Source organism: Helianthus annuus, chromosome 13 (genome assembly GCF_002127325.2).
Source record: "Helianthus annuus cultivar XRQ/B chromosome 13, HanXRQr2.0-SUNRISE, whole genome shotgun sequence".
Classification (NCBI taxonomy): Eukaryota; Viridiplantae; Streptophyta; class Magnoliopsida; order Asterales; family Asteraceae; genus Helianthus; species Helianthus annuus.
The window spans coordinates 63,415,896-63,441,893 of record NC_035445.2 but is presented as its reverse complement, the minus strand read 5'-3'; the positions used below and the strand labels follow the sequence as shown (position 1 = coordinate 63,441,893).

At 39.1% G+C, this 25,998-nt stretch overlaps 4 non-coding genes across 4 annotated transcripts; all 4 read left to right on the top strand.

Annotated features, from left to right (window-relative positions):
* Positions 1 to 15,698: 15,698 nt before the first annotated feature.
* On the top strand, positions 15,699 to 15,775 carry LOC118486208. The gene has a single exon (XR_004878062.1). It is a non-coding gene; the product is annotated as a small nucleolar RNA R66 (small nucleolar RNA).
* A 51-nt stretch (positions 15,776 to 15,826) lies between these two features.
* On the top strand, positions 15,827 to 15,913 carry LOC118486226. Its single transcript, XR_004878079.1, has one exon. It is a non-coding gene; the product is annotated as a small nucleolar RNA snoR118 (small nucleolar RNA).
* Positions 15,914 to 16,117: 204 nt separating this feature from the next.
* LOC118486221 lies at positions 16,118 to 16,215 on the top strand. The gene has a single exon (XR_004878074.1). It is a non-coding gene; the product is annotated as a small nucleolar RNA snoR69Y (small nucleolar RNA).
* A 76-nt stretch (positions 16,216 to 16,291) lies between these two features.
* On the top strand, positions 16,292 to 16,368 carry LOC118486222. The gene has a single exon (XR_004878075.1). It is a non-coding gene; the product is annotated as a small nucleolar RNA snoR53Y (small nucleolar RNA).
* Positions 16,369 to 25,998: the final 9,630 nt, after the last annotated feature.

The following is a 25,998-nucleotide window of genomic DNA, read 5'->3' as shown; positions in this document are numbered from 1 at the left end:
TAGGGCGTATCCCTAAAGGAGGTGTAACGATCCAACAAAGAGCCACCAATCATATCAAACACAAGTCATAATGTAATAAAATACCCAATTGAAAGAAATGTATCGTTTGAAAGTTAAACCAAAACCAAAGTACTGAGCGGAAGCATATGTAACACCCCGTGTTTTCCAAAGTCAAAGTCAAGATCAAGTGTTGACTGTTATTGGAATTAAAGATTAATAAAGATTAATTTCATTTTAGTTTCATTTTGATTTTCGTATTATTTGGAGTAAGTGTTGTATAATTAAACCAATTCGACCGATAATCGAACTGTGAATCAACGACCGATTGTGTGTGATAGGAAGTAACAACGCAATAAAGCTAGTCAATCAATAATCAAGCTAATCAAATCAATCATCAAACTCAAGTGTGGGGATTTTAGTACTTTTTATACGTGTGTGTGTGTGCCTTATGTGTTATTTGTGCATGTTTACTTTTATGTTAAAGTGTGTGGTGAATCAATCAAATCAATCAAGACTCGAAGGTGAATCAAACTCAATCGAGACCGACTTTGGAAACAAGTTGTAAGAATGCTTGTATGTTAGATATAGTAGTTAGGACTAAAAGTAATTTGATTAGGAATTCTATCATTCTCAAATTATCGTTCATCGAACTCGAAATATCGAAAATCGTCGCGAAACACTCAAAATCAGGCAAGCCGTTCGAACAGGGCAACCTGATCGAACAGGCTAGCCGATCGAACAGGGCAACCTGATCGAACAGGCTAGCCGATCGAACAGGACTGTTCGATCGGACAGCTGCTCGATCAGGAATGCTGCTCGATCAGCTGACCTTTCCTCTTTTGGAAGCCTATAAATAGGGCTGTCCTTGTCAAGCTTTCCACTTTTGGAAAAGCTCTGACCGACCAGCCACTTTTTCTCACTAAATCCAAGATTTCTCTCAAACCGGTAAGTATTTCACTCCAATCTCTGTACGTTTTTGTTCATTAATCGATTCTCCATCTTTCTATCTTTCAAAATCCGATTTTCATCCATGAAATCACCAAGATCTAGGTGTTCTTGAGTGATGTCATCATGGTGTTCTTGGTGTTCATCAAGAACTTCATGTTCTTGACTTCATTCAACCATGAATAAGCTAGATCTGACCGATTTCTACATCAATAACCTAAAATCTTCCATAGATCTTAACATTTCACGGTGGAAAAGGATTGGAAGATGGGTTTTCATCTATCTTTCAACTCTTTTACACTCAAGAAGGTGAAAACGAGACTTGAACCGATTTACAAATCAACCTAAACAAACACATGGTTCAAGATTCGAGTTCTACCAAGAGATATACCGATTCCGGGTTAAACTTAAACTTGGGTTCCAAACCGTCTCTGACCGAGTCTGGGTGATTCCTGCTCAAGTCAGTAGGCTAAATAGGGACTTCAGTTTTGTGATTCAACTCGTAGTCAAAATATCTCTAAAACACCAACAAACAACGGGAATAACCAAGTGTTAGGTGATAAGTTAACCAAATCGAGAAGCTGGCCGAACGGCTAGGCTGTTCGATCGAACAGCCCAACCGAACGACTATGCCAGCCGATCGACTAGGCTAACCGATCGACCAGCACTTAGACTCACCAACTCACAAAGTGTAGTATTGACGAGGTACTGTTCAATCGGCTACGCCATTCGATTGTAATCATTACTGCTCGGATCATGAGATACTATACTTTAAAAACACTTAGACTTTTCAAAGCATTGGAATGTCACCCGATCGAACATACCAACCGATCGAGTGACATACTTGAAAGCAGCAAAGTGCTAACCGATCGGTTGGGGTAACCGGTCGAACAGCAGTTCGATCGACCAACTTGAAAGGTAGTACAAACCATCATACACAAACACATCCTTCACATCAAAGGAAGAAACAATCCACTTGAAGGAACCAGCCGATCGAGCCAGCCAGCCGATCGAATGGATATTCGAACGGACTTTCAAACCAATCGAACAGCCCACTCGATCGAACTGCTGTCCGATCGATTGGCCTATCCGATCCAGTTCCCCTTTGTTTACTTTTTCCGCGTTACTCATCGTTGTGTTATCGAACTATTCAGGCTAACCTATTCTCAGTGCTCCCTTCAATCCACAATCAATCACTGTGAGTATACTCGATCCCTTTTTGCTTTTAGCACTTTTGGGTGTTACATACGTAAACTATCAAAATCACAATCAACACAACTATTTGAACGCTAACCTATTTGCATGTATTACTTGTCTAAATGATTGCTGTTTATTATGTTTACACGTGGAGTGCTATCTACCTGCTTTAGCAACATAGTACTATAGTTTGGACTCAGCACCCGTTCACACGGGGGTTGCTAAGGACAATTACTTGCATGGATTACGGTGGTAATCATGCATTGCGAACTGTCTCGGACAGTCAACCCGAAGTCGTTGGTATCGATGGTCCCATGTTGATAATTTACGTGCATCGTTTGCCCTTGTGTACGTGCTTGGTTATGCGTAAACTATCCGAACTTTATATGCTATATCAAACTTGTGTACTCACCTTTACATTATATGTATTGACTTTTATTTTAACGTATGTGACAGGTGTTTAAGCTACTAGCGTGCTAGGGAAGCGAGACAATAATAAACTTCTAGGAGTCTGTGTCCGTAGGACGGTGTCCACGTACCTGTTCCAGGGCCATAATTATCTGTAGATCTTGCACTGGCACTTGTAGTCAGTAAGATCCACAGTAGTCGTCTAGAGGTCTTAAAACAATATTTACATTTGGTCTGTAATAATTAAGTATCCGAGTGGTCGGAACAGTTCCCATATTGTTTAGTTGCTTTCTATGATAACTGGTTATTGTTTGGGACACGGTATGGGACGTGTTATATAACTGAATTGTATGATAGTTGTTGTGGAAACTTCTGAACAATCTGTTTCGCTCAGTGCCGCGCCCCGATGATTCCGCCATCGGTTGGGGTGTGACAGATTGGTATCAGAGCCATAACTATAGGGAATTAGGTTAGACACGATCTAGTCCGGATCGCTGTCTTAGAAACCTAGACTATAGTTAGGAACCAAGAGACCAAGTTTATGTGCTTGATTTATGTTGTTTCCTTCTATTCTATCATTACATCCGAACTCCGAGCCAAATTTTGTAATTTGGACAGGATTAGGAGTGAAATCCGCAAATTCCTGCCTGAAAATACAAAATTTTGCTAATTATCTTGTGTGATTTTTCTATCAAACGGGGGGAAAGTTATACCAAATTCGGGGCTGAAACCCATGGATTGATGAAAACTTCCTCTAAATTTTCTTAAAACAAGGAAGAAATTGCTAAGCTAGGGGTGAAACCCTAACCTTGGCAGTTATTCCGACTTTACTTTATCTCGCCAAGGCAATTGACGGACTCCAACGACTTGAACTCACGAGTATGACCTAGAATGCGCATGCGTAATGCCCAAGAATCGAGGCAGAAACATGTCCCCTAGAGTCGAAAGTGACGACAAGTCAACTGTGAATAGTTAAATTGCCATGGTTAGTCAAAGTCTAGTAGCCGCAGACAATCCCATCTCCGATTTGAGTGTTGCTTTGTTGATTTTATATGATTTACCTGTTTACGTGTTTTAAAATTTGCGGGTTACTCCATTTGCTATCAATCGGCGTGACTTTTGTTGCTATCCTATCTTGATTCAAATCTCTGGAGATGTGATCTAAACGAAACCAGTGTGCTAGGCTACGCTATACGACTAAGTTAGACGATACAATGTGATGCTATCCGATATGCAAAACAAACGATACTCGACAGGTGGATATAGGTTTCTGTTTTCTGACTGCTTCTGTGATAAAATTTCGTACGTGTTTAGGAAATTAAGTGCTCTACTTGCTTAATTGCTTCTGTGCTTGAGTTGCTTCTGTGCTTATGTGTCTTTGTGATTATGTGTTTATGTGTTTACATGTGTTACGTGACGTGAGATGCGACGTGATTCTGAGCTTTAGTAAACTAAGACGTGCGAGATTCGAATTCGTTGTGTTGAGCCCTATGGCGATGTCTATTGCAGACCATGTCGTCATCATCAAGGCCTCGTCAACGTCTTACTCGTCGGGAGAAGAGAGATCGTCGTTTTGCTGCTATCCTCTCTAAAACAGTAGCAAAGGCTGTGAGTGAAGTATTCGAGAACGCAAGCAAGTCATCTGAGGAATCCCGAACCCTCACGCCCAAAGACTCCAACAAAGCTACTTTTAGCTTCAAACAATTCAAGGCATGTGGGCCAAAAGAGTTTACCGGTGAAGATGGCCCTACGGCTCTGTTTCATTGGTTTGACTCTGTGGAAGTTACCCTTCGCCAAAGCGGATGCCCAGATCATCTCCGTACTCTCAATGCTACCGGTGTCTTCCAGTCGCGGGCTTTGGACTGGTGGACCGCAGAAAGGAACAAGCGCGGGAACGACGCTGCATACGAGCTGACATGGAAGGAGTTGAAATCGATCATGATGGACGAATTCTGTCCTCCCCACGAACGCCAAAAGTTGGAGGATGAGTTCTGGAGTATCAAGCAGAAGGAGGGCGACAACGCTGGTCTCACTGCCCGTTTCAAGCAGCTGAGCATTATCTGTCCAGACCAGGTCAAGACTTCTGACATGACCATCAAGAAATACATCCGTGCTCTTCCGGATTGTGTCGCAGATTTTGTTCACGCCGCCAAACCCGCAACGATCGAGGAAACCTACCTACTCGCCGCTGAGATTAACGACAAGCGAGTTAAGGCTGGTGTCTGGGATAAGCCAAACAAGTCTCTGCATCAAGTCACCACAGCATCAACCGACAACCCTACTGCTCAAGCCTCCAAGTCCTCAAGGAGAAGAAAGAAGAAGAGTTGCGCTGCTGCAACCAATGCTACCCCACTTCAGTCAGTACCGCCACAACAACAACAACCACAGCGCACTGCGCCAGTGATCAATGCGCCGCCAGCAAAGCGTGCGTACACCGGCCCCCACCCACTCTGTGCTACATGTTCTTACCATCACCCGGTGGGTGTGGCCTGCCGATTCTGCGCTCACTGTAACGTCTACGGGCATTTCACTGCGAGTTGTCGCTATGGTCCCCGTCAAGCTCAAGCTCAAGCTGCTGTTAACCAGGCTCTACTCCCTGCTCCTCAAGCTCCTCAAGCTCCTCAAGCTGCACAGGCCCCAACAAACAATGTTCGGACCTGCTTTGCATGTGGTGACCCTAACCACTTCGCAAACCGGTGCCCGAACAGGGTGGTGAAACAAGAAGCTCAACAACCCCAGCAACAACAACAACAGCCTCAGCAACAAGCCGCTCACGCCAGAACTTTCAACATCAACGCACGCCAGGCTCAAGCTGACAACAACGTGGTCAATGGTACGTTCCTTGTGAATGGTATATATGCATCATGTTTGTTTGATACTGGAGCCGATAACTGCTTTGTGTCATTTGAATTTGAGAAGCTTCTTAGACGTAAGCGCTCTTATCTTTCGACACCCTTCGAAGTAGAAGTCGCTACCGGAAGAACCATTGCTGTCAATTCTGTGCTCCGTGATTGTACTCTCAAGCTCAACAATCATATATTCCCGATTAATCTCATTCCAATGCAACTCGGGAGTTTCGATGTCATAGTAGGCATGGACTTTCTTCGTGAAAACCATGCTGAAGTTGTGTGTGCTGATAAGATGATTCGTTTTGTGCTAGCTAGTGGTGATGTTCTATGTGTTTATGGTGAAACTACTGCGAAAGATCTCAAGCTCATGTCCTGTCTTCAAGCTCGCAAATATCTCCGCAAGGAATATCGAGCCTTCTTGGCCAACATTGTTGTAGCAGAGACGGACAAGAAAAAGAAAATTGAAGTCAATGATGTTCCTGTTGTCCGAGAATTTCCTCAGGTGTTCCCTGATGATCTTCCTGGATTACCTCCAAGTCGTGATATCGACTTTCGAATCGACCTTATTCCAGGAGCCAACCCGGTAGCCAAAGCTCCGTATCGACTCGCTCCATCTGAGATGCGAGAACTCTCGAACCAACTCCAAGAGTTACTTGAAAAAGGCTTCATTCGCCCGAGCACTTCTCCATGGGGCGCGCCAGTCCTTTTTGTCAAGAAGAAGGACGGGTCGTTCCGGATGTGCATCGATTACCGGGAATTGAACAAGCTGACCATCAAGAACCGATACCCCTTACCAAGAATCGATGACCTGTTTGACCAATTACAAGGTGCTCAGTGTTTCTCCAAGATTGATCTACGTTCAGGCTACCATCAGTTGCGGATTCAAGAGGAAGACATCCCCAAAACCGCTTTCCGAACCCGATACGGCCACTACGAATTTGTTGTCATGCCTTTTGGTTTGACCAACGCACCCGCGGTCTTTATGGATCTGATGAATCGCGTGTGTAAACCATTCTTAGACCGTTTTGTCATTGTATTTATCGACGATGTCCTGATTTATTCCAGATCGAGGGCCGAACATGCGCAGCATTTGCGATTGGTTCTCGAGTTGCTTCAGGGAAACCAACTCTACGCCAAATTCTCCAAGTGTGAGTTCTGGTTGGAGGAGGTTCAGTTTCTGGGTCACATTGTGAATAGTCGGGGTATACACGTTGATCCTGCAAAGATTGAGGCAGTCAAGGGATGGGTTACGCCAAGGAATCCGTCAGAGGTTCGCTCTTTTCTCGGATTAGCTGGTTACTATCGGAGATTCATCGAAGGATTCTCAAGGATTGCTGTACCGCTTACCGCCCTTACTCACAAAGACAAGCCTTTTGTGTGGGGAACCGCACAGGAGACTGCTTTCCAAACCCTCAAACACATGCTGTGCCATGCACCAGTTCTTACACTGCCGGACGGAAGCGATGACTTCGTGGTCTATTGTGATGCTTCAAACCTTGGACTAGGCTGTGTTCTCATGCAACGGGACAAGGTTATAGCTTACGCATCCCGACAGCTCAAAATCCACGAGAAGAACTATACAACCCATGACCTCGAGCTAGGCGCAGTTGTCTTTGCCTTAAAGATTTGGCGACACTACCTGTATGGTACAAAGTGTACGATCTTCACCGATCACAAGAGCCTACAACATATCTTTAACCAGAGGGAACTCAATATGCGTCAACGCCGATGGGTAGAACTTCTCAACGACTACGACTGTGAGATCCGTTATCACCCAGGCAAGGCGAATGTAGTTGCAGATGCCCTCAGCAGAAAGAATTACGTGATAGGTGTTCGAAACATCCAGGCTCAGTATAACCTCGAAGCTCTCATCCGCGAAGCACAACACGCTTGCTTTAACGAGCGTACGTTAAAGAAAGAGCGAATCTATCACGATGGAACTCAGCTTGTGAGCAAAGCCAACGGAATATTCTATTATCTGGACCGAATCTGGGTTCCGAGGAGGACAGATTTGCGAAAGATTATCATGAACGAAGCCCACAAATCCCGATATTCCATTCATCCCGGTGCGGACAAAATGTACCAAGACCTTCGCTACAAGTACTGGTGGCCTGGGATGAAAAGGGATATTGCTCTATATGTTGGTAGCTGTTTAACTTGTGCAAGAGTCAAGGCTGAACACCAAAGACCCTCAGGCTTACTCGAACAACCGCCGATACCCGTATGGAAGTGGGAAAGTATAGCTATGGATTTCATAACTAAGCTTCCGACCACGCCATCAGGTCACGACAGTATTTGGGTTATAGTCGACCGTCTAACCAAATCAGCCCACTTTCTGCCAATACGAGAAGACTATAAGGTGGCCAAACTAGCCCAAATCTACACCGACGAGATCATTAAGAATCATGGTACGCCTCGAGACATCATTTCGGATCGCGATGCTCGGTTTACATCGAGATTGTGGGAAACTTTTCAAGCAGCTCTAGGTACGACGCTGAATTTGAGTACCGCATTCCACCCGCAAACCGACGGGCAGACTGAAAGAACGATTCGTACTATTGAAGACATGCTCCGTGCGTGTGTTATTGATTTTGGTGGTAGTTGGAGCAAACACCTACCGTTGGTCGAATTTTCGTACAATAATAGCTATCACTCCAGCATCGAAATGGCACCTTTCGAAGCCCTGTATGGTAGGAGATGTCGCTCGCCTATTGTATGGCACGAGGTCGGTCATTCACAATTGACTGGGCCCGAGATTCTACAAGAAACGACTGACAAGATCCACCAAATAAGGGAAAATTTGGTAAAGGCCCGGGATAGACAAAAGATGTACGCCGATAAACGACGCAGGCCCCGCAAATTTGCAGTTGGCGACTACGTGCTCCTAAAGGTATCGCCTTGGAAGGGAGTAGTTCGATTCGGCAAGAGAGGGAAACTTGCGCCACGATTTGTTGGACCTTTTAAGATTCTGGAAAGGATCGGTAAAGTTGCCTACAAACTCGAATTACCGGAGGAACTCAGCAATGTCCACCCGACTTTCCATATTTCAAACCTTCGAAAATGCGTAGCCGACCACGACTCTATAATACCACTCGACGATCTTCAGGTCAATGAGACTCTACACTTCGTGGAAAAGCCTGTCGAAATCATGGACCGACAGACCAAGCAACTCAGACGCTCTCGCATTCCTATTGTAAAAGTACGATGGGAAGGCAAACGAGGCGCGGAGTTCACTTGGGAACTCGAAAGTGACATGAAGGCCAAGTACCCGCAGTTATTCAGGTAGATCTGAAGCATCAAATAGGTAAAATCACACGGCGATGTACGGTTCTCGGCCTAATTTCGGGACGAAATTCCCTAAAGGAGGGGAGACTGTAACACCCCGTGTTTTCCAAAGTCAAAGTCAAGATCAAGTGTTGACTGTTATTGGAATTAAAGATTAATAAAGATTAATTTCATTTTAGTTTCATTTTGATTTTCGTATTATTTGGAGTAAGTGTTGTATAATTAAACCAATTCGACCGATAATCGAACTGTGAATCAACGACCGATTGTGTGTGATAGGAAGTAACAACGCAATAAAGCTAGTCAATCAATAATCAAGCTAATCAAATCAATCATCAAACTCAAGTGTGGGGATTTTAGTACTTTTTATACGTGTGTGTGTGTGCCTTATGTGTTATTTGTGCATGTTTACTTTTATGTTAAAGTGTGTGGTGAATCAATCAAATCAATCAAGACTCGAAGGTGAATCAAACTCAATCGAGACCGACTTTGGAAACAAGTTGTAAGAATGCTTGTATGTTAGATATAGTAGTTAGGACTAAAAGTAATTTGATTAGGAATTCTATCATTCTCAAATTATCGTTCATCGAACTCGAAATATCGAAAATCGTCGCGAAACACTCAAAATCAGGCAAGCCGTTCGAACAGGGCAACCTGATCGAACAGGCTAGCCGATCGAACAGGGCAACCTGATCGAACAGGCTAGCCGATCGAACAGGACTGTTCGATCGGACAGCTGCTCGATCAGGAATGCTGCTCGATCAGCTGACCTTTCCTCTTTTGGAAGCCTATAAATAGGGCTGTCCTTGTCAAGCTTTCCACTTTTGGAAAAGCTCTGACCGACCAGCCACTTTTTCTCACTAAATCCAAGATTTCTCTCAAACCGGTAAGTATTTCACTCCAATCTCTGTACGTTTTTGTTCATTAATCGATTCTCCATCTTTCTATCTTTCAAAATCCGATTTTCATCCATGAAATCACCAAGATCTAGGTGTTCTTGAGTGATGTCATCATGGTGTTCTTGGTGTTCATCAAGAACTTCATGTTCTTGACTTCATTCAACCATGAATAAGCTAGATCTGACCGATTTCTACATCAATAACCTAAAATCTTCCATAGATCTTAACATTTCACGGTGGAAAAGGATTGGAAGATGGGTTTTCATCTATCTTTCAACTCTTTTACACTCAAGAAGGTGAAAACGAGACTTGAACCGATTTACAAATCAACCTAAACAAACACATGGTTCAAGATTCGAGTTCTACCAAGAGATATACCGATTCCGGGTTAAACTTAAACTTGGGTTCCAAACCGTCTCTGACCGAGTCTGGGTGATTCCTGCTCAAGTCAGTAGGCTAAATAGGGACTTCAGTTTTGTGATTCAACTCGTAGTCAAAATATCTCTAAAACACCAACAAACAACGGGAATAACCAAGTGTTAGGTGATAAGTTAACCAAATCGAGAAGCTGGCCGAACGGCTAGGCTGTTCGATCGAACAGCCCAACCGAACGACTATGCCAGCCGATCGACTAGGCTAACCGATCGACCAGCACTTAGACTCACCAACTCACAAAGTGTAGTATTGACGAGGTACTGTTCAATCGGCTACGCCATTCGATTGTAATCATTACTGCTCGGATCATGAGATACTATACTTTAAAAACACTTAGACTTTTCAAAGCATTGGAATGTCACCCGATCGAACATACCAACCGATCGAGTGACATACTTGAAAGCAGCAAAGTGCTAACCGATCGGTTGGGGTAACCGGTCGAACAGCAGTTCGATCGACCAACTTGAAAGGTAGTACAAACCATCATACACAAACACATCCTTCACATCAAAGGAAGAAACAATCCACTTGAAGGAACCAGCCGATCGAGCCAGCCAGCCGATCGAATGGATATTCGAACGGACTTTCAAACCAATCGAACAGCCCACTCGATCGAACTGCTGTCCGATCGATTGGCCTATCCGATCCAGTTCCCCTTTGTTTACTTTTTCCGCGTTACTCATCGTTGTGTTATCGAACTATTCAGGCTAACCTATTCTCAGTGCTCCCTTCAATCCACAATCAATCACTGTGAGTATACTCGATCCCTTTTTGCTTTTAGCACTTTTGGGTGTTACATACGTAAACTATCAAAATCACAATCAACACAACTATTTGAACGCTAACCTATTTGCATGTATTACTTGTCTAAATGATTGCTGTTTATTATGTTTACACGTGGAGTGCTATCTACCTGCTTTAGCAACATAGTACTATAGTTTGGACTCAGCACCCGTTCACACGGGGGTTGCTAAGGACAATTACTTGCATGGATTACGGTGGTAATCATGCATTGCGAACTGTCTCGGACAGTCAACCCGAAGTCGTTGGTATCGATGGTCCCATGTTGATAATTTACGTGCATCGTTTGCCCTTGTGTACGTGCTTGGTTATGCGTAAACTATCCGAACTTTATATGCTATATCAAACTTGTGTACTCACCTTTACATTATATGTATTGACTTTTATTTTAACGTATGTGACAGGTGTTTAAGCTACTAGCGTGCTAGGGAAGCGAGACAATAATAAACTTCTAGGAGTCTGTGTCCGTAGGACGGTGTCCACGTACCTGTTCCAGGGCCATAATTATCTGTAGATCTTGCACTGGCACTTGTAGTCAGTAAGATCCACAGTAGTCGTCTAGAGGTCTTAAAACAATATTTACATTTGGTCTGTAATAATTAAGTATCCGAGTGGTCGGAACAGTTCCCATATTGTTTAGTTGCTTTCTATGATAACTGGTTATTGTTTGGGACACGGTATGGGACGTGTTATATAACTGAATTGTATGATAGTTGTTGTGGAAACTTCTGAACAATCTGTTTCGCTCAGTGCCGCGCCCCGATGATTCCGCCATCGGTTGGGGTGTGACAGCATAAATGTATAAGTGTGTAAATGTATCAAAAGCAAATCAAATAACTGTTTATTATGACCACAACCACTCCAGCAACATCAGACAGCAAGCTCCCCAAGTTCCTTCAATAATTACCTACAAGCATGTAAACAAGTGTGTCAGACTACGCTGGTGAGTTCAAGGTTTGTGTTCGTATACCAAGTTGTGTTACCGATCAAGTGAGTAAAATAGTTTGCAGAATGATGTGTTGTTTGTTGTTATGTTGTTTGACGTTTCGATGTTGCTCATGTTAGATACTCTAGGGAGTGTGCCCATAAGTATCCGGGGAGTGGGTACCCCTTAACGACCGTTTGCTATGTTGCCTTCGTTAGATACCCTAGGGAGAGTGCCCATATGTATCCGAGGAGTGTGCCTCTAACAACCATAGCCCTATCCAGATAATTAGTTCACGCCCGTCCTTACGGCCCGGTGTGAGGTTTCCCACCTAATAGCGCTATCAACTAATCACCCCCATTGCCCTCCAGGCAATAACCAAAACCGATTAAGTTATTTACCCAATGTTTCCCTTCCAAATGTTTACCAGTTGTCCCAAACCACCGGGACGCATGCTTGAGAAAATGCAATGAACTCACCTTGGGTTTGCTCGGTAGATTAAATTACGTATTCCAAGTGGATCAACCAAATCCTATCGTGATTACCGATAACAATTAGTTTTGTAAACCTTTAACCAAGTATTCCTTGAATATATTTATATCACACGAATAGTACCCACTTAGTTTCATGCATATTATAACATTTAGTCATGCAACATTACAGCCTTCACATAAGAGACACCCATACAACACAACATAATAGCTACAACAAGTAATTTCATTCAGTCAGTGTGTTCACAAATCCGTATATTATATTGAAGGAGTTGGCTGGCCCATCTGGCCCAGTCCACTCGGTTGCATTGTTCAGTTCCCCAACCCAGTTTCGATCATGTTTATTCAGGTTTACCGAAGACATAGCAGTTCCCGTAACGATTTATTCATGATTATTTATCAACAAGTAAACATGGACTATTCTAACTTTGCAAAGTAATCGGTTAAGCCATCAAAACATGTATTTATATCATGTAAACCACTAACACACTTAGCATCAATTATGACCCACTAACTAAGCATACATAATTAATTATTACCCATACACAAGCCGCCCCTATTGGACCCTTGCTTGGTCCACTAGATGATCTACATATGGAGCCATTCAACTTAACTCATCAAATCACATGCCCATTACAACACATGCAGCCATTCACCTAACAGTAGCCGCCGCCAGAATTTGAGAAGGGGTCCTATGGCAGCCCCCTTATACTAGTCAACTATATTTATTGTTTGTTTTAATGTTACTTGGCCGCCATCTGTTTATGTTTTCCGGATGCCATTGGACCGATTAGTTCCCACATTTGATTGGACCTAAATCAATTAGTGTTTATCTAAAGGGCCACTTTAAATTTTCTTTTATGCTTCTAACCACAACAGACATGATGCCGCTAATCGATAATATCACATGAATTTCAGTTCAGTAATAATACATGCACGTATATTATATTTACAACACTTGTTGCCATATCTAGCACCAACAATTTGAAGTCATGCATCACATAATTCCACTGTTACATCATAAACAATTTCGATTACCACTCTAATCAATTAATTTAGTTAATTCATATCAGGCCACAAGTTGAACGTTAAGCAAACATAAACTGAATTCTAAGCAAACATTAAACGAACATGATGGAATTCACTAACCGGACGTCTTGGTTGAATAAGATGATATTGCGAATTGGGGGGGGGGGGGTCTGCTGAGTTCGTGCAATCAGGGAGAACGGTGTAGGGTTTGTTGTGAAGGGATATTATGATAATCTTAAAGAGGGTAATACCAAAAGGTTATATAACCAACATCAGCCAAGTGGGTCGGTTAGTATTTCAAAGAAAAACGTGTGGGCCGGTTGCTAGCTATAAAGTCTGTTGGGCTACAATGAATGGGGATTGGGCCAATGGAATTCAAGTAAGACACAAGACAATTGTGAGCCGATGCTAACACCAATCTTGTACGTATCACACCCGACAGTTAATTATAGGGAACGTTTAACAAAGGTTTAATATATCAAAGACGTGAAATGAGCGAATTATTAAATGTTAGCCCACAAAACTAAACGACACAAACCTTGAAAGTTCGGGTTGTCACATTTAATACATGGGTTGTTTGGAGAAAGCAGACCGGTGGGCTTTTCGGGTTGCAGCGGTGCATACGACGATATACAATAACAGTAACGGAGTAGTTGTGGTGGTGATTTCAAAATGTGAGTGGCGATCGTAATAGTGACTTTGCAGAGTAGAAATTGAAAATAGGAGGTGACAAAGACATGGATAGGCTATATGAGCCCTATACGGGACTTATGCTACACTTGTAGCCTATATGGGACCTATACAACACATGTAGGCCTTGTATAGGTGTATGGGTGTAGTATCATAGTAGTGACTCTGTAGTATAAGTCTCGTATAGGCATAGTATAGTATAGTATCTTATACTACACATGTAGGCCTATACTTGACCTATATACAACCCTCATAGGCCTATACGAGCTCAATACGAGACCTATATTACACCTATAAGCTTATACATGACCTATACTACACATATAAGCCTATACGAGACCTATACCACACCCATATGCCTATATGAGCCCTATACGGGGACCTATACTACACCTATAGCCCTGTACGGGACATATACTACACTTATATGATCTAATACTTTATTGTACTATACTACACCTATTGGTCTATTTGGGATCTATACTATACTTAATGCCTTACACGAGACCCATACTACACCTATAGGCCTATACGGGACCTATACTACACCTATAGTCTTATATTGAACCTATACTACACATATACGATACTTTAGGGTTGTACTCCATATATCATTATAATTTTAAGTTATTAACATTGGTTACTTGTACCGTGCATGTACTTGCCTAATAAATCCAAGACCAACATTATGAGGAAAGATTGTTGCTTTATAAACATTGTTATGTCCATGAACATCATATATTAATCCTATAAATTAAAGGTATCCCCACCTATAACTCATATTTGTTACCAAGATGTTCTAGAAAGACATCGCTTAGTTGTAGATATAATTCATCAATGCATTTATGGGATAATCAAGAATACATAAGATGAACGTGAAAGGAAAACCGCCGGTGGATTGTGGATATTCCGGCAATGTAAGAGCTCCGGTTGTGCCTCATATCTCATATGCTAAATCGTTCATGGTAATAGATCACATAAACTTGTTGATTTTAGAAGAGATGAAGAAGAAGAAGTGAATTATAAGAGGCTGGGTTTTTTTTTAAGAAAAAATTAAGGTAGATACGTAAAATGACTTTAATGGACATTATGTGAGGTGCACATGACCATGGTTATGGATAACGTTAGTCTAAGTGGCCAAAATAGTTAGATAAAAGGACGTTGAGTGTGCAAAATGTTAAAAAATCTCTCTTTAGCCTAATAGGATAAAAGTGATATAACCAGAGAAACCAAAATCATAATTTACTCTAATAATAATAAAAATTTAAACAACTGTCTAGAAATCACTTGTTAGTGTAGAGGCCCACCAAGTGTAAGAAACGGAATGGACTAGAACATTCATTGTGGGTTTGAAATGGGCCACAGGTCTCCAATCCACATTATCAATACACGCTCATCTACATCAATACAAAACCCTAATTCCCAAATCCACAAAACTGCTATATAAACCGAAGCAGCAAAACCTACCTCCACACTCAAACATACACACATCCATCGTAAGTCGATATCGGTATCCCTTAATTAGTCTTCATTTCGCAAATGTTTTATTTTGCCTCTTTGTGAGAAATCATTACGAAATTATCACTGGAATGATTTTTCCAACGATTTAAATAAATCAGAGGCGTAAATTCATCGCGGGAGCGTTGAGTCGCTTCGCCTCTGTTAATCTCCGGGTGCAGCTAATAAAACCCCGCTATATTCACTTGCTCTTTTACGTATGTGTATTTTCTATTTTATTCATGGATCCGATGATGGCATGATATCTTTGAGACCTGATATTTTCATATTTTGATGACAACTATAAGCATTTACGCTGAGGATCCTTTACAAATTAAATTTGTTCAGCTTTTTTTTTTTTTTTTTTGTGGAATTCGAGATGATGTTTGCACTGGGCTCTGAGAGCAGTTGATTAATTGCTTGATTTGATGCATAATGCAGCCTAGAAAGCTAGTCTGATCGGCTATTTTTTTGTTATGATTTTTTAAATTTATAATTATAATTAGTTTTGTTTTTGGTTATTTGATTTTTGCTATGAAGATGGAACTTGCATCCCAGCTCACTCTGAGACCTTGATATGTTTGAGGTTGTGGATTATATTTAGTTCATATTTTATCTGAGCTTTTAATTTTGATTATTTATTTTTGTTTTGATTTGGTGTTTTGGTTCAATGATGATGAAACTATCTAATCCCAGCTCTATGAGATCTTAATTTGTTTAAGGTCAAGGAATTACATTGTTTAGTGTTTTATCTGAGCCTTTTTTAGTTTTAATTTCCCACATTTGGTTTAAATTTATGATTTTTGTTCATACAATTTTTTTTTTTTACAAAATTGATTAGTTCCCGATGATGTACGAATTTGACCATGCTAATTCTGATATTGATGAAACATTTTTCTGTCATTTCTGAGGGGACAACTAAATTTACGTTTTTTTTATTTACTAATATCCTTTAATTATTTTTCTTAAAAGAATTTACAATCAGCTACTTTGTTTTACATGTTTGGGAGGATCGGGCACTTAGGATAAGTACTTAAGCTCCGACGAACCACCATTTGCTAACTCAAAAAGTGAACAAAGTATTCATTTACTAGTAAATGGTTGTGGCCACTACCCTAGCAACAAACAACTTTTTTTTAATTTTTTTAATTATATTCTCAAAATTAATTATCGTAAAATTTAAGATCAAATAACTTAAACATAGTTCTCAAGATTGCGCAATGCGGCTACGTGGGTTAAATCCTCATCGAAGTGGTGCTTGTAGTTGATACAAGCAACTTGAGTAAGCTTGTCCTCCGAAAGCACATTCAAGAATGTGGCATGGATTCTAGAAATTTGGTAATGGATGCGGGTTAATTGGAAATCCAAATTATTCGTGGTTTGGTTCGTGTCATGCACATAGGTGGCAACTAGCCCGTGCATTCGGCTTCAATAGGTGGACCGTCTCTTAGGAGATGTGGGTTTGTTTTGGACCGCTACATAAGATAACGTCTGTCATTGGATTGTGAACGTGAAAGATTGAAAATGGTTGGTGAATGTGAATATTAAATGTAGAGGATTTTTTATGACAATTTGATAAATTAAAAAAAATTATTTCTAATGATTTATTCACCTCTACGTAAAACTATCTATACCACACAACCAAACCACAAAATTCACTATATTTTATATTCATATTCACCAACAGTTTTCAATCTCACATTCACAATCGATTGGCAAACCCGTGGACAAAAGAAGAAGATATTGCGTTGACGTTATCTTATCTAGCGCTTAAACCCAAACCTAATGTCATACGAGACGGTCAGATGCACGGGCTATTTGCAACCTATGTTAGGGGTAACATTAACCGAATCGTGAATCAATTACATGCCACATTCTTGAATGTGTCAAACCCGAAGAACGAGCTCGTGGAGAACGAGCTACTCAAGCACCACTTTGACAGGGATTTCACCCATGTAGCGGCGTGGCACATTCTTGCGTTTTTATGATTTAGGTTTATGTAAGTTTTAATTATGTGTAATGTTATAAGTTTATATAATGTTTTAAGTTATTTAATTTTAAGTTTTAAGATATTTAATTTTGAGAATATAAAAAAAAGTTTGTGGCGTTGTAAATGAGTACTTGTTGTACGTTTTGAGTTGGCGAATGGTGGTTGGTCAGAGCTAGAGTACTTACCCTAAAGTATCGTGTATGTCCGGTATAAGACTCTAGGTAGTATGGGTCCTGTATGGGGCAATAAGTATAGTATAGATCCCAAATAGGCCAATAGGTTCCGTATAAGGCTATAGGTGTAGTATTGTATCATATAAGTGTAGTATAGGTCCTGCTGTATAGGGCTATAGGTGTAGTATAGGTTTCGTATAAGGCTATAGGTGTAGTATATGTCACACCTCAACCGATGACGGAAACATCGGAGTGAGACGAACGAGATTGCTCAAGGGCTTCATAACATTATGTGACAATAATTAAGTTCAAAACCGAATTCACGATTCGCACGCCTTTCGCAATAAAAAAACAATAATAATCCTTGTGAACAAACTAAGTTTACGATGTTTTCTTTATTCACGTTATGCTATGTGAAATTCATGTTATGCTATGTGGAATCCATGATTATGCTATGTGATACAACTTGAACATTTTATGCTATGTGAAACAATTGAAACCCTTTTATGCTATGTGATTCATTTCATGAAAACGATTTTTTTAAACAAACATTACGATCAAGTCTCACCCTTTTCGTTCTTTTGAATCTTAGATGTCTTCCCATCTCTCCAACTCGATTAATAAGTCAAAGACCAGCTCTCAAAAGAAGATGATGGCATTCATGGCCAATCAGATTGTGCGTATCGTCCCTAAGATCGTCACTGAGATTCGAACTTCCGATACTCCAAACTCCCCCGTAGATTCAAAGGTTGAAACACGCAAGCCTGTGTCGTTTAACCACAAGCACTTTTTGTCTTGCAACCCCAAGCCATTCACTGCCAACGATGGAGTGATTGCTATGCTCGAATGGTTTGATAGCATAGAAGTCACGTTCATCAACAGTGAATGCCCCGAAGAGCTCAAAACGTGTAGTGCGACTGGGGTATTCCAAGCCCGAGCTCTCGAATGGTGAACAAGTGAAAGGAGTCTTCGTTCTAACGAAGTTGCTTATGCCTTACCTTGGGAGGAAGTTAAGACACTAATGATGGAAGAATCTTGCCCCCCGCATAAGCCCAGAATTCTTCTTCCAACCTTTGTTGCTCATGCCGGGGGCAAAATTCTTCCATCATTAGTGTCTTAACCTCCTCCCAAGGTAAGTTAGAACGAAGATTCATTTCGTTTGTTCACCATTCGAGAGCTCGGGCTTGGAATACCCCAGTCGCACTACGCGTTTTGAGCTCTTCGGGGCATTCACTGTTGATGAACGTGACTTCTATGCTATCAAACCATTCGAGCATAGCAGTCACTCCATCGTTGCCAATGAATGGCTTGGGGTTGCAAGACGAAAAGTGCTTGTAGTTAAACTACACAGGCTTGTGTGTTTCAACATTTGAATCAACGGAGGAGTTTGGAGTATCAGAAGTTCGAATCTCAGTGACGATCTTAGGGACGATACGCGCAATCTGATTGGCCATGAATGCCATCATCTTCTTTTGAGAGCTGGTCTTTGACTTCTTAATCGAGTTGGAGAGATGAGAAGATATCTAAGATTCAAAAGAACGAAAAGGGTGAGACTTGATCATAATGTTTGTTTAAGAAAATCGTTTTCATGAAATGAATCACATAGCATAAAAGGGTTTCAATTGTTTCACATAGCATAAAATGTTCAAGTTGTATCACATAGCATAATCATGGATTCCACATAGCATAACATGAATTTCACATAGCATAATGTGAATAAAGAAAGCATCGTAAATTTAGTTTGTTCACGAGAGATTATTATTGTTTTTGATTGCGACAAACGTGCGAATTGTGTAAAAAGTTTGAAATGAACGAAGTAACGAGTATAAAATCACATATAAATTGAGATGGCATAAAAGAGAGGCTCAATAAAACATTGGATTGTTTCGGGTAGAGAAACGTCGACTATTCCAATCGGGTAGATACTCTCATCGAGAAGCGATTAACGGTATCATACCCTTCCAATTACTACACGTCTCTAATCGATTGAAACAATCGGGACTTTAGCGAGATTGAAAAATCGAGGAATAGGACTTAATCGACAAGATGCGGGTTTCACCCCTAACTTGACGATTTCGTACCTTAAATGTAGTTGGTACTCGTCGGGTTAAAATGTAATTTTTGACACTTTGACGAGGGTCCACTAGAGTTGAAATGGAAATTACCATTAAGTTTAAGGTAGAATGAGAATCGTTTACCAAATTGTGGGTTTCACGCCTATTTTGGTAAAGTCGTCTCGTTTATGTTATGAGAGTCTTCAAATAATCAAAAGTGCATTCATGTTAGCCTTAGGAAATGCATATACGTTTAACAAACAAGAAGAATTGCTAGGAAGCATGTAAGGTAGAGTGCGTAAATTTTAAACAACAAATAAGAGACAAAGTTCCTAAAACTATAGACTAGGGCAAAACATTTCTACTTATTCCTAATTCCCTATAGTTATGACTCTGATACCAATCTGTCACACCCCAACCGATGGCGGAAACATCGGGATGAGACGAAAACGAGATTGCTAGAGACTTCATAACACTATGTGACAATATAAATTAAATTCCAATTGCATGGTCATAGATGATGTAACATATTCTTGACAAGTAACTACTAAGTTATTATCAAGTTTAGTTATATATATATATATATATATATATATATGGAATACATAGATAATATAGAGATTACAAAGTTCTATAGGTCAAGCATGAGGTAGAAGATTAAAGTCTCCATTTAGGTACCTCTTTGTGTCATATAATTCATACATGAGGTAGGAAGAACTAAGCTTCCATTTAGGTACCTCTATTGTTCACCACTACACTTGTTGTTATAAACAACAAGGAGGGTCATGAACTTACAAGAAATATGAAATATGAACATCTAATCGATGGAAAACATCAAGAAGTGAGTGGATTTTTATGAAAGGTAGCCCAAACTAGTCTAACAATCGCACATACATCAAGCTTCAAGCTTGAATACTTCTTGTGGGTAAAACCTTTCTAAAACAGAATGCTTGTGAGGTTTTAACCTCTGATTTAACATTTCTCAGCCTTGTTTTTAAGCCCAACTAACCATTCAATTGATTATGAGCATTAGGACATAGGTTTGAGATGAGTTAGACTCAAGTTCAACTAAGATTAACAAGTTTAAACGAAAACATAAACTAACAGTCCACTTTGAAGCCTTTTTGGTGACATTCCAGTGCTTGATTTTCCATGGAAAACCTCTGGAAATGTTCCTAAGGTTGTTCCAAGCAAGTGGGAAAAAGAATGGATTAAAAACGTTAAGTATTTTGTGAGTTATGCTCACTTTAGTGAAGGTTGATGAATCTGCTTGAACTTGTGATTAACACCTGATTAGAGGAAGATTTGAGAGTGTTGTGCATGATTTGCAAAGTGTAAAATGCTTGGTTTTATAGGGAAGAGTTAGGTTAGGTTTTAGTTGAGTAATAAATGTTAAAAATGAGTTTAAAACTCAAATAAACAAAAATCCCGCTAAAAAAACGACGCTAGTAACCATTTTGCGCGCTGGGCTCTTTGGCGGGCCGCGAAGATGGGGCTGGGTAGGGCTGTGCAACGGTTCAGAACCGGACCGAACCAAGACCGAACCGGAACCGTTTAATTCTAAATATAAGAACCGGAACCGAACCGTATTCTAGCGGTTCTGGTTCGGTTCGGAACCGGGTTAAACGGTTCTTGTGTAAACGATTCTTGCCAGAACCGGTTGTCAATTAAATCCTAAAAATAACAACAAAATAACATAAAATTAAACCATTTATAACATATAAATAGGAGTTGCAACATCCAAAAGTCAAACTGATCAGAGTAAAAGTAGCAACAATAAAATGTTTTAAACCGAAAGTATACAATGTAAAAAAAAACAAAAGTTAACTAAAAAACTTTTAGTTAACCATCACAAAAACTTCATTGAAACATTGTATCAAAACTATTTTTAAATATAATGTTTAAAGTTTAAATGAATTAATAGGGTTTTTAACTATATCATTTAAAGTTTAAAACCAAACTGGTTCTAGCAATTCTTTAAACGGAACCGCTGGTTATAACCGGAACCGAACCGGAAACCGTTTTCTCCCAAACTTAAGAACCAGAACCGGACCCGAAATCCAACAATACGGTTCGGATCTGGCTGTTCCGGTTTGGTTCCCCGGTTCTGGCGGTTCAGAACCGTAAATTGCTCAGCCCTAGGGCTGGGCTTGGTCGCGGGCCGCCAGAGCTCGGTTTGGGCCGAGAGTTTAAAGGTTTTGGGTGCTGGGTCTTGTTTGATGTGAGGCCACCGTGGAGTGGTTGTGCGCGTGATTGTTGAAGCTGGTGACCCGGGTTCAAGTCCCGTGGTCATCAGTTTTATTTATTTTTTTTTGTTTTAATGACATAACAATTTTAGTTATGTGCGCAAATGGTTCCTCTAAGTTTAAAATTCAGCAATTTACGCAATCAGTCCCTTGCCTTTAATCAACTAACTTATGTTAGGTTGTTTTAAAAGAACTAACTTTACAATTAAACTAACTAGGTTAGTTTGTATTTTCTAACTTTAAAATCTAACGAGACTAACTAGATTATTATAAAAAAAATAAAGCTTTTAAATTGTAAAATTAAATTAGTTAAATAAAATAAATAATTAATCATTTACGGATGGAACCTTTCTACGATAATTTATTTGCGAAGGTTTCGAGTTGAAAGATTAGGATACAAGTTTCAAGTTTAAATTAGTTTAACAAGTATAGAACAACAAAGTATAATATAGGATCGAGGATCTTGAATAATATTTCGTTCAAACATGAATTGTTTATCAGTTGCACATAAGACTAATTATGAATACACGAACATGATTAAAATAGCCCTAAGGATATCATAATATCACTTTGCAACATTCATCCCTTGTTAAGACAAAATAATGAGACTTATTCCTAATCCTAAAACATCAATATTTAGGAAGGTCTCACAAATTATTGTATATAGGACATAGCTAAATTTCATCATTCATTTAAGGAATATAACTTATTTACCTTTGATCTCCAACAATCTACCATTGACTCATAAGTACTTAAACACAAGTCTTAATCCAAGTCACTTGGTGAACACATTCATCACCAACAAGATGAATATTTCTCGTCTACAATCACTATTATGTGTGAGATAGAGTCAACTAGATCGACACTCAACAACACGACATTCATAATTTTGCCATAAGTGATTTGCACACATCTATTGTTATTCATTAGGAGATATGTATGTTTAGGATGCTCTTCCAAATGAAGATAAAATCTCCATATAGATCTAACAATAATCAAGTGGTAGATGCATCTACTTATAAATTTCGCATGATTATTAAAGGTATACAATAACATATAGTACTTTTACTTTCATATGTTAGAATTCATACTTGTGAATTTTCCAATGACTTCTAATGAAGTATGTCGACATGAATGTCGTTAGTGTATTTCATCTCAATACACTCACTACGTTCTTTCATTACTCACTCATGATGTGGTTATACATTTGATGTTTCGTCTTTGACTTTTAGTCAATGTAACAACTCTCAAGTTGTTTATGTCCAGTATTTTCATGTACTATCCGTTTAAAACCATATTCTTTTAAACAATGTATAACCGACGTTATAATTATTTTCCAAAAAAATAATTTCTACGTCACAACCATTAGTGATTTATTTTCCAAAAAAATAATTATTTTCCGAAGATATTGAACACATAAAATACATTGGAAACTAAATCATAAGTGTCAATTACTTTTGAAATTTAAACGGAAGCATAGACAATATGTAGACATCAAATAACAAAGTGCTTTTATCTTCAACACTTTATAATCTGACCGAAATCTTCTCAACAATATTGTCCTATGGCATGTCTTGAGGTACTCCCTCAATAAGACTCAATGCACTTGTAAGTACAAGTTCCCCACTTCATCTTGAAACTTTAAACCTGGATAATTATGCTCAAAACAACACCATGTTGTTACAAATACTACATTTAAGTAGTAAACTTGAACAATTAAATTTGTTCACAACAACACCAAGTTGTTTTTCACCAAATAACATTTTCTAACACGCATGTTAGAAAAAAATGTTATAACAAGCACATTATAGAATCAAACGTTTACATAAAACGTTTTCCAAAGATATAGTTTATAAAATAAACCATTTCTCATTATTTTTAATGCACACATAGGCAATTAAATGTTTACATAAAACATTTCTGTTCATTATGAACAATCTCTAACCTCGTATTCGTGATACACATTTTCTAACACACATGTTAGAAAATTTAAGTCATTTTATATATACAAAACATGACCAAATTAAAGCATTAAATGTTATCATTAAAACTCATCAAATGTCATCATTAAAACTCTACTCAAGAGTTTCACCATATGAAGAGTTAAGAGTCTCAATAATTATAGACTTAAACTCTAATAAAACTCATCAAATGTCATCATTAAAACTCTACTCAAGAGTTTCACCATATGAAGAGTTAAGAGTCTCAATAATCATAGACTTAAACTCTAATAAAACTAATCAAATTTCATCATTAAAACTCTACTCAAGAGTTTCACCACCATATGAAGAGTTAAGAGTCTCAATAATTTTTTTTTTTTTTTGAACGGCAAATTTGGATCACTGACGGACCACTGGAGTATCCTCGTGCCACCAGCGGAACCACCCGATCATATCCATCTCCACTAGGCATAATGCCTTTACACCAATTCAGGAGGAAACCCAATAAACATGGGAAAAAAACCCCCTTGTATGAATCGAACCCAAGACCTATTGGTCCCAAAGTCTTATCCCACCCCCAAGATGCCACTAGGCTATAAAGCCATGGACAGAGTCTCAATAATTATAGACTTAAACTCTAATAAAACTCATCAAATGTCATCATTAAAACTCTACTCAAGAGTTTCACCATATGAAGAGTTTAATTAGTAACTAAAATTTCACTCAAATGGATTTAGAAATCCCAAATTAAAGTTGGTGATAAATACCACACAACTACACTATTACTTTATGGTGATTTAATTCTTGAAGCCAATTAAACATCAACTTCAATGTATGACCTTTTATTTCTAAATCATACAAAGCATTAAAATCAATGCTACAACAAATTACTTATATAAAATGTTTACATAAAACATTTTAAAACATTTGCATTTTAACCATTTTTTTAACAATCATGTTAAAATGAAAGAAATTGTGACGCGCACGTTAGAAATATTAATATTTCCACAAAATGTTAATTCAACTTGCTAAAAACACATATATGGTTCAAATAAATAATTTATTTCTTATACACACGTTAGAAACTAAACAATTTAAAAATTGCTTCCAAACTAACGCGTTTCATGAACGTTTCTAACACACATGTTAGAAGACAAATGATTACAAAAATTATTATAAGACTTATTTCTTCATATCAATCCATCCATGGGTGGATGAAAAGTCTACTTTAAATAGAGACTTAATTAGAGACATAAAACTCTAATCAAGTAATATAAAACTCTTATTTAAAGACATAAAAAACTTTACTTAAGAGAATTTAACGTTTACAAAAAACGTATAGTTTGCACCAATAATTCCGGGCTAACACACATATTAGAGGATTGAACATTTACAAAACGTATGGTTTACACTAATAAACCCGATCTAACACAAAATTTAGAAAAATTAAGGATTCCCAAAATCGTTTCAAAAACCAAACAGTTGAACCAAAACTATTCGTTTTGTACCATGGTATAGGATTTAAGATTGTATCTCAATCTCAAGAATTCCAACCACAACAAGTTGTACTACATACATATTTCCCAAAAAGAAAATATTTATAAGATCATAATCTTTAAAATATATATTTTTTTATAAATTCTTTTGTGAACCCAAAATCCTTATAAATAAGGTTTTCAGATTGTAGCAACAATCTCACGGAATCTGTTTTAAGTTTGTAGGAACTAGGTTCACTTTTTATAAAATATAATTACAAAATATATAATAACGAGACTCTCGTTCTTCGTAGAAAATATCATAGTACAATACCAGTTGCAATAACTAAATAAAAAGAATATAAAATATAATTTTATATACCAATCTTGATTCAAGCCGCATCTCTGGTGGGTCCTTCACACGCATTTGATAGCATCCTAGACTCGAGTATCATCATCTTGAGTCTTGAAAAATACTCCTTGACTGCAACAAAGAGCACACTAAAACGTTGACAATTTTGGTTGAGGCACGTGTTCAACACGCTTCCCTTAAAACAGATTTCGCGCCTCTACTAAAGACGACGCGTCTGTCTCGCAGGGTACAACAGCCGAAGCAGTATGTACTGCCGGAGATGGCCACACGCCCGAGTTACACCGGATAAAATTATA